Here is a 9,528-nt window from a genome sequence, read left to right as displayed (position 1 = left end):
CTAAACTAAAAACTAAACTTAAACTAAAACTAAACAAACTAAAACTAAAACTAAAACCAAAACTAAGCTAAACTAAACGAGGCTGTTCTTGAAAACTATCCAGAAGCTTCAACTGGTTGAAAGTGGAGTGGCCTGTTTTGGTTTTGTGCAAGTCCAGATTTGCACCCAGGTCAGTCACCTCCCTTGTGGGACCCCAAAGGTGCTTTTTTTTTTCCTTTTTCCCAAGGGGATTTCTGGTTTTTCTCTGAAGACGTTTCGCTTCTCATCCCAGAAGCTTCTTCAGCTCCGACTGGACGGTGGGGGAAGGGAAGGATTGATATCCCTTGCAGATACAGCTGGTCATTTGCATCCTTTTTGAGGGTCCTTGAGGCCACTTGGAGGTTTGTCTGCGTCCTTTCAGGGTCACCCGAGTGGTGCAAATAGGTGTGGAGCCCACAGGGAAAGGACACGGGATAGAAAACCTCCTGCAGCCAAGAAGGCTCCACACCCATTTGCACTATTCAGGCGACCCACAGGGTGACTTTGAGCCAATCGCCAGGAGGCGGCGAGTTCTAGTCCTGCCTTAGGCCCATTTCACACACGAGACAAGTGGGAGATGCTGCTGCAGAGAATTTTTCTATTAGGCTTTCAAACGCCAAAGGAGATGAGAACCTCTGTTTTCCAATTCTGTTTTTAGCCCACTGCTTTTCAACCTCGGCATTTTGTAGATGGTTGGACTACGACTCCCAGAATTCCCCAGCCAGCAGAGCTGGCTGGGGAATTCTGGGAGTCGAAGTCCACCAGTCTTAACAGTTACCAAACCTTAGAAACAACTAGTGCAAAAAAACCTCCCATATAAAAGAACAATGCTTTCATTGCTCCAATTACTCTTTTATTACTATCTGGAGTGCGGCTCGGAAGGCATTCTCAGCTGGTCTGGGGAGGTGAAAGGCCTCCGTTCAGCTGCACGCAAACCATCTGCCCTCATTTTGGCGCTGCACTGCTTTCACACACACCCCCCCCAAAAAACCAGGATGGCTTGCAACGGAAGAGAAAGAAGGATCCGAGGCTTAGGAACTGAATTTTAAAAGCACCCCCCTAAGAGATACTTTGGATGTGTCTGATATGAGCGGCGCCTCCAATTTAGATGGGATTCCTCTCTCAGTCCAAGATAAAAGTCACAAACAGCCGTGGGGGGGCGAAGCAAAAAGTGTGGACTCGCTCTGTTGCCGCCATCCCGCGGTGAAGAAACGTCCACACGATTGAGTTCTGTAACACAACTTACAGGATAAAATTCATTGCACGAAAGAGGATAAGAAAACTACAATGAGAATCATTGTATACACTTATACTTATCTTGTAAACAATGGACAAATCAAATAAATAAATTTAAAAAAAAAAAATAAGGGAAAAGTTAATGTACGGGTGCAAAGGGATCCAGCAGGGGGAGCCCTTGCGCAAGAAAATTCCAGGGTTGAGCCTAGAGAGGAAGAGGGGTGAAAGAGATGGCAGTAAAGTCGATTCGCTTAGTGACTGCTCCAAGTTACGTCGGCATCGGGGGAAAAAGGGACCCAGAACCATTTTTCACACTTTCACACAGTTGCAGCCTCCCTGGCGTTAAAAATCCACAGCATGCCAACCGACTCAAAATGATGACGGTCACGTGATTCCCTTTGGCGACCGTTTGATCCGGTGAAGTCGAATTGATCTAACAACCACGTTTGTTACCCCTGTGTTTCCCCCAAAATAAGACCCTGTCTTGTAATTTTTTTTTCTCGGCCCACCAAAAAAGGCACTAGGTCTTATTTTGAGGGGGGGATAACTTTTCCCGAGCTTGTGGATTGATTTCCGAACGTTTCATTACCAGGCTAGACAACATCTTCAGTGGAGTTTGAGGGGGGATATCGGTGTTCTTCTGTATGTAAGGCCCCCGAAAAGCACCAGTTCAACCCTCGTAATTATTCAGTTACTTTATAATACCTTGTTTCCCCGAAAATAAGACCCTATCTTAGGTTTTTTTTTTGCCACCAAAAAATGCACCAGGTCTTATTTTCGGGGGACATCCTCTAATGACTAACCTCACTTGGGTGCATCACCCCTAGCCTCCTTTTGGCTGTCAGAGGCCTTCAAGAACGTCTTCTTCTGTAGCCAGCAAGTCTTCCTTGAAGGCCTCTGCGGCCTAGAACAGAGTTCTGGATCGATCCACAGCTTTGTTCTCAGCTATGGAGGCCTTCAGGAAAGCCTTGACAGCCTTGATGGCTGCAGAAGAAATGGGCTGGCCAGGCAGGTGTCGGGATGTGCAAGGCCTGGTTACACCTATCCAAAGGTAAGTAGTAGGGCAGCTCCACCCGCCCATCCCCACCCTAGCTTAATTTTCACCCGTCCATTCTGGAGTGGGCAGGATTTTAATTAGGGCTTATTTTGGGGGTAGGGCTTATATTGGGTGCATGTCTAAAAAAAATCAAACTAGGACTTACTTTCAGGGTAGGCCGTATTTTCAGGGAAACAGGGTAATTAAAACAGTTGCATTGATTCGCTTAACAACGGTGGCGAGGTGGCAAAATGGTCCCCGTCTTGCTCAGCGACGGAAATCCGGGCCTCCATTGTGGACGTAGGTCAACCTGTATGTTGAAGTCTGAATCCAGTAAGCAAATATACACACACACACACATATATACATACATACATTTATATGCACATGCACACATATGTACATATACATACATACATTCACACACACACACGCAGATATATACATATATACACTGCTCAAAAAAATAAAAGGAAGACTTAAACAACACAATGTAACCCCAATCACACTTCTGTGAAATCAAACTGTCCCCTTAGGTAGCAACACTGATTGACCATCCATTTCACAGGCTGTTGTGCAAATGGAATAGACAACAGGTGGAAAGCAGAGGCAGGTAGCAAGACATATGCCCAATAAAGAAGTGGTTCTGCAGGTGGTGACCACAGTCCACTTCTCAGGTCCGATGCTTTCTGGCTGATGGCTTGGTCACTTTGGAATGCTGGCGGTGCTTTCACTCTAGTGGTAGCATGAGACGGAGTCTACAACCCACACAAGTGGCTCCGGTAGTGCAGCTCATCCAGGATGGCACACCAATGCGAGCTGTGGCAAGAAGGTTTGATGTGTCTGTCAGAGTAGTGTCCAGAGCATGGATGCGCTACCAGGAGACAGGCCAGTACATCAGGAGACGTGGAGGAGGCCGTAGGAGGGCAACAACCCAGCATCAGGACCGCTACCTCCACTTTTGTGCATGGAGGGACAGGAGGAGCACTGCCAGAGCCCTGCAAAATGACCTCCAGTGGGCCACAAATGTACATGTGGCGGCTCAAATGGTCGGAAACAGACTCCATGAGGGTGGTGTGAGGGCCCGACCTCCACAGGTAGGGGTTGTGTTTACAGCCCAACACCGTGCAGGACGTTTGGCATTTGCCAGAGAACACCAAGATTGGCAAATTCGCCACTGGTGTCTTGTGCTCTTCACAGATAAAAGCAGGTTCACACTGAGCACATGTAACAGCACGACAGGGTCTGGAGACACCGTGGAGAATGTTCTGCTGCCTGCAACATCCTCCAGCATGACCGGTTTGGCAGTGGGTCAGTAATGGTGTGGGGTGGCATTTCTTTTGGGGGACGCACAGCCCTCCATGTGCTCGCCAGAGGTAGCCTGACTGCCAATAGATACCGAGATGAGATCCTCCGACCCCTTGTGAGACCATATGCTGATGCGGTTGGCCCTGGGTTCCTCCTAATGCACGACAATACTAGACCTCATGTGGCTGGAGTGTGTCAGCCGTTCCTGCAAGACGAAAGCATTGATGCTATGGACTGGCCTGCCCATTCTCCAGACCTGAATCCAGTTGAGCACATCTGGGACATCATGTCTCGCTCCATCCATCAACGCCACCTTGCACCACAGACTGTCCAGGAGTTGGGGGATGCTTTAGTCCAGGTGTGGGAGGAGATCCCTCAGGAGACCATCCGCCACCTCATCAGGAGCGTGCCCAGGTGTTGTAGGGAGGTCATAGAGGCACGTGGAGGCCACACGCACTACTGAGCCTCATTTTGACTTGTTTGAAGGACGTTACACCAAAGTTGGATCAGCCTGTAGTGTTTTTTCCCACTTTAATTTTGAGTGTAACTCCACATCCAGACCTCCGTGGGTTGCTCAATTTGATTTCCACTGATAATTTTTGTGTGATTTTGTTGTCAGCACATTCAACTACGTAATGAACAACGTATTTAATAAGAATACTTCACTCATTCAGATCTAGGATGTCTTATTTTTGTGTTCCCTTTATTTTTTTTTGAGCAGTGTATATATCTCCGTGTTCTCTTTGAAAGCAGACGCTGGAATCAAGAGACAAGATCTTGGGGGTCTTGTTTCATTTTATTTTTTTTCCCCCCTTCTTTCTTTTTTGGAAATAGTTTAATCGTTATTGAATGTTCTACATCTTACAGTAAATATATCGTACAGTTACAAACTCTTGGCTTAAATCTGTCGGGGGAAGATTTCCCTTCCGCGATTTCCCCGACGAAAATCATGATCGTTAATGCATTTACACGTCCTATTCACAAGTTCGGGTTGAGGGGTCTCTTTTCAAACACACCAGTTTCCCGTCCGCGTCCCCTCCACCCCAAAAAAACTCTGGGTTAAAGTTGAAAAGAATGGAAGACTTTTTCGTTTCCCAGGAAAAAATGTCCCAAAATGCGACTAAACGCAATTAATTCTGGCGGGCTGAAGAATTTTCAGCAAAATATCTCAGCGGATTCCTCTGCAAAAGGGGCTTTTCCCATCACAAGAGCCAGCTGTCTGGGCACACTGCAAATTATTTTAACGCAAGAAACTCCACAAATGCAGGTAGTCCTCAACTTACAACTGTTCCATTTAGTGACCGTTCAAAAAGCACTGGAAAAAAAAAAAGGACTTCTAGACCATTATCACGCTTGCAACGGCTGCAGCGGTCATGGTCACGAGATCAAAAGTTTGCAGGCGTGGCAACTGGGTTCGTATTTATGAGGGTCGCAACATCCCGGGGTCTCGCATGATCCCGTTTTGCGACCGTCCGACAAGCAAGGGGAAACCAGATTCACTTAACAACCATGTTGTTAACTGCAGTGATTCGCTTAACAGGCAAACAAGGTCGTAAAATGGGGCAAACTTCACTTAAAGAAATGTTTCACTTAGTAACGGACATGACGGTGGCCGTAAGCCGAGGACTACCTGGAACAAATATTCAACGCATCCATTACACAAAGGGTTAACCTGCTCCTCCAGGTGCAGCAATTCACTTAACAACCGTGGCATGAAGGAAAGTTCACAGATGTCTCACTTAGCAACGTACATTTGGGGCTCAAGGATGGACGTAGGTTGAGGACTACCTGTGTAGCGATAGGGGGTGGTGGTAGCAAAGGCCACTTCCTAATTCATGGGGAAGGGGCGCAGGTAGGAGGGAACCCTGAAATATCTGGACAAATGCACGTGGCTCTCAACTACCAATGCAGGCTATATTACAACCATTCGTTTATTGACGGTTCGAAGTTACGACGGCGCTTTAAAAATGGGATTTCCAACCAGTTCCTGATGCTGGTCACCACAGCATCCCTATGGTTCCAGACCAAAACTTGTATTTACGACCCAGGGTTACGCCGTCGGCATATGGGTTTGTCCCAGGGTTACGCCGTCGGCATATGGGTTTGTCCCAGGGTTACGCCGTCGGCATATGCGACCTTCCGACACGCATTCAATAGGTGGGGAGGGGGGAGAGATGGATTCACTTAATGGCCATGAGCTTCACTTAATGACAGCAAGGGTTCGCCTGACTGCTACAACCACAAAAAAGGCGTGAAATCAGGCATGGCTCACTTTAACGACCGCATGGCTTAGCGATGGGGGCCCACTTTGGTCGTAACTCAAGGACTACCTGTATAATGCCAGGTTTTTGTTCCTGTAAAGGGCCCCCCCCACAAATCTATAGATCTCAGGACTCTTGACCGGGTTAGTTGGGGAGGGGCTCCACCCCCCTCTCCTGGCCCAATTTCAGATTATACACTTTATACAGCTATATATATATACACCTGGAAGTCCCAAGGTGAGAAGACGGCTGCTTGGAGCCTCCGAGTGAGGACCAGTTGGCTGGACGTCCGGCCAAGCGATTCCCCTAGCGTTGCCCAGGCAAAAATGGGCACACCCACCCCAAACACGGGAATTATAGAATAAAAGAGCTGGTGGGGGGACCTTGGATGTCATCTAGTCCAACCCGCTAGCTCAAGCACGAGAGCCTAGACCCGTGATGGCATACCTATGGCATACGTGCCACAGGTAGCAGCAATGGCACACGAGGCGTAGGCAAAGTTACCTCACTGCTCATTGGGCGCGCCTCACAGCTGATTTTCGGCCGCTTTGAGGCCTTTTTCGGCCTCCTAGAGGCTTGAGGAAGGCTTCTGCAGGCTGAAAACTAGGCTGTTTTTCAGGAAATACCGGAAGTGACGAAACGGGCCTAGTTTTCGGCCTGCAGAAGCCTTCCTCCAAGCCTCTAGGAGGTTAAAGAGGCCTCAAAGCAGCTGAAAATCTGCTGTGAGGCGCAGTACGGGGGGGGGGGTTAAGGATTGCGCATGCATGCAAAGGGGGCATGGGGGCCCACGCATTGCCTTTTGGGTATTGGCACGTGAGGCACAATTTTTGGCACAGGAGCCCAAAAAAGGTTAGCCACCCAACTGGTGTAGGGTCTCCTGTTTGAGCAGGGTGGAGGGTTGGGCTGGATGACCTTACAAGGACCCCTTCCAGCTCTGTTCACCTGTCATCGGATGGGCAGAGACGGAAGGTGGCTTGTCCAAACAAACCACCATCGAACCCTTCTCGTTCTATCGTTCTCCGGGCCGAATTTCTCCCAAGCCAACATGGGGGAAAATTCTACGTCTCCTGCATCGCTTCCTCGTTTACAGCTCAGTCCTCGACTTACAACCGTTCGTTTAGGGACCGCTGGAAGTTACTGTCACACCCTCCCCTGGGATTAAAATTCAGCCGCTTGGGAAACTGACTCATACTTATGACGGTTGCTATATCCAGAAGGGGGCTGAAGGGGAGGCACGCGATTCCCGCTTTTGCGACCTTCCGACAAGCGCTCTCCATGGGGGGAAATCCCCGCAGGGATTCGCTTAACAAACCACTCCGTGGTTGTCGTAAGTCGAGGACTACCTGTATTAACTCCAGAAGGTCCAATTTGGGGGGGGGGGAAGGGGAATGGGAAAAGGCCTGTTCTCCTCCAAAATGGCAGCCAGAGCATCAGTGACAAAACTCTGCTTTAAAAAAAATAAAATGACACAAATCCAATGCATAAAAAAAAAAGAAAAGGTAAAAAAACAAAACAAAAAAGTGTTAGCGCCATAATGGCAAACCTGCGGCACGCGGAGCCCTTTGTGCCGGGATGCAAGCCGCAGGGAAATTAACCTCACTGGACATGCGCGTGCCTCCCAGCTAATTTTCGGCTGGTTTGAGGCCTTTTCGGCCTCCCAGAGGCTTGAAAAAGCCTCTGCAGGCCAAATAATAGGCCCATTTTATCACTTCCCGCAATACCGGAAGTGACGAAATGGGCCTATTGTTTGGCCTGCAAACCTGCGGAGGCTTTTTCAAGCCTCTGGGAGGCCGAAAAGGCCTCAAACCAGCCGAAAATCAGCTGCGAGGGGGGTAGTGCAGCTAAGAGGGTGGCGGAGGGGGGGGGGATTGCGCACGCATGCGCTGGGGCGGGGCGGCATTGCGTTTTGGGTGCTGCCACAGGAGCGCGCGCACAACCAGCGCGCGCACAATTTTAGGACACGGGAGCCCCAAACGGTTAGCCAGCGCTAAGTTAGGGTCTCCATCAGGTCCCTGGCTGCCATTTTGACTTTTTTGACTTCCCACCCCCAAAAGGACACCCTTATATCAGCCTATGGTTCATGGGAAGGCTAGCCCCTCCCTCTTTATGGGGGAGAGGAGGAAGGAGAGGCGGATTTCATGATGGAAACATGACGGAGGAACGGAAAGGTGGGGAGGTCTTCCCGGAGGAGGGTGGGTGGGTGAGAAAGGCCTGGGCTGTTTTAGCCCCCTCCAGAACCCTAAAGGTGGAATTTCCCCCCCGCCCTCCGAGGAACCCGCAGGAATTGTGAACGGATAGATGGCCTCGGGAGGTCCCGGCGACGCACAACGGAGGGAAATGGGAGGGGGCGAAAAGGAACAACAGGGTTCAATGGAGTGGGGTGGGCTGCAGGGACGGGGAAAGGGGGTGTGCTGGGAAACCCGGGAAGGGAGGGGGGCATGTGGCTTTGCCCCCACCCCCCCCAAAAAAATTAAAAATAAAAACTTAAATTCAACATTAAAATCTGGGCTTCGCTTTTGCTGGCAACGCCTGTTGGGGGTGGCGGGGAGAGGCTGGGGGCAGCTGCCCCATCATCACGCCGGGTTGCATCCGATGTCTCGACTCCAGATCTGCCAAAGGGGAGGGAGAGAGGAGAGAGAGAGAGAGAGAGAAAGGAACAGAGTTTGAGACCTGAGTTCGAATTTCCCTCTCCCAGCCGGCCGAATTTTTCAGTTTTTTTCCCCTCTGGTGTGGAAGAGCCACAAGAAAATAAAAGAGACGCTCCTTCGACATCCAGGCGTTTTCCATGATCTCGAAAAGCTCTATTCATCTTAAATATTGCTTGGACCTTCCTTCCTTCTCTCCTCTCGTTTCCCTCTCTCCTCCTTCCTTCCTTCCTCCCTCTTCTCCCTCCCTTCTTCCTTTCTCCCTCCCTCCCTCTTGCCTTTCCCTCTCTTCTCCGCCCTCCCTCTCTCCCCTTCCTTCTTTCCTCTCCTTCCCCTCTTCTTTCCTCCCTCCCTCCCCTCTTCCTTTCCCTTCCTCCACCCATTCTCTTCTCCTTCTCCCTCCTTCTTTCCTTTCCACCTCTTCCTTCTATCCTCCCTCCATTTTCCTTCCCAACTCTTCTCCCTCTCTCCTTCCTTCTTCCCTTCTCTTCTCCCTCTCTCCTTCCTTCTTCCCTTCTCTTCTCCCCTCCTCCTTCCTTCTATCCTCCCTCCATCTTCCTTCCCTTCTCTCCTTCCTTCTTCCCTTCTCTTCTCCCCTCCTCCCTTCCTTCTATCCTCCCTCCATCTTCCTTCCCTTCTCTCCTTCCTTCTTCCCTTCTCTTCTCCCCTCCTCCCTTCCTTCTATCCTCCCTCCATCTTCCTTCCCTTCTCTCCTTCCTTCTTCCCTTCTCTTCTCCCCTCTCCTCCCTTCCTTCTATCCTCCCTCCATCTTCCTTCCCTTCTCTCCTTCCTTCTTCCCTTCTCTCCTCCCCTCTCCTCCCTTCCTTCTATCCTCCCTCCATCTTCCTTCCCTTCTCTTCTCCCTCTCTCCTTCCTTCTTCCCTTCTCTTCTCCCCTCTCCTCCCTTCCTTCTATCCTCCCTCCATCTTCCTTCCCTTCTCTCCTTCCTTCTTCCCTTCTCTTCTCCCCTCTCCTCCCTTCCTTCTATCCTCCCTCCATCTTCCTTCCCTTCTCTCCTTCCTTC

The 9,528-nt window shown here is 49.9% G+C and overlaps 1 protein-coding gene across 1 annotated transcript in view; it reads right to left on the bottom strand.

The window, feature by feature from the left end:
• Positions 1 to 8,333: 8,333 nt before the first annotated feature.
• The window catches only part of FAM168A (family with sequence similarity 168 member A), a 60,154-nt gene continuing 58,959 nt past the window's right edge, over positions 8,334 to 9,528 (bottom strand). Inside the window, exon 7 of the mRNA XM_087937842.1 lies at positions 8,334 to 8,468. The gene's annotated coding sequence lies outside the window, so the exon portion shown is untranslated. The remainder of the gene's footprint in view (positions 8,469 to 9,528) is intronic.

Source organism: Pseudonaja textilis, chromosome 7 (assembly GCF_049901715.1).
Source record: "Pseudonaja textilis isolate UNSWEBS1 chromosome 7, rPseTex1.2, whole genome shotgun sequence".
Classification (NCBI taxonomy): Eukaryota; Metazoa; Chordata; class Lepidosauria; order Squamata; family Elapidae; genus Pseudonaja; species Pseudonaja textilis.
The sequence above is the reverse complement of the archived record's forward strand: the minus strand, read 5'-3'. Positions and strand labels throughout refer to the sequence as shown.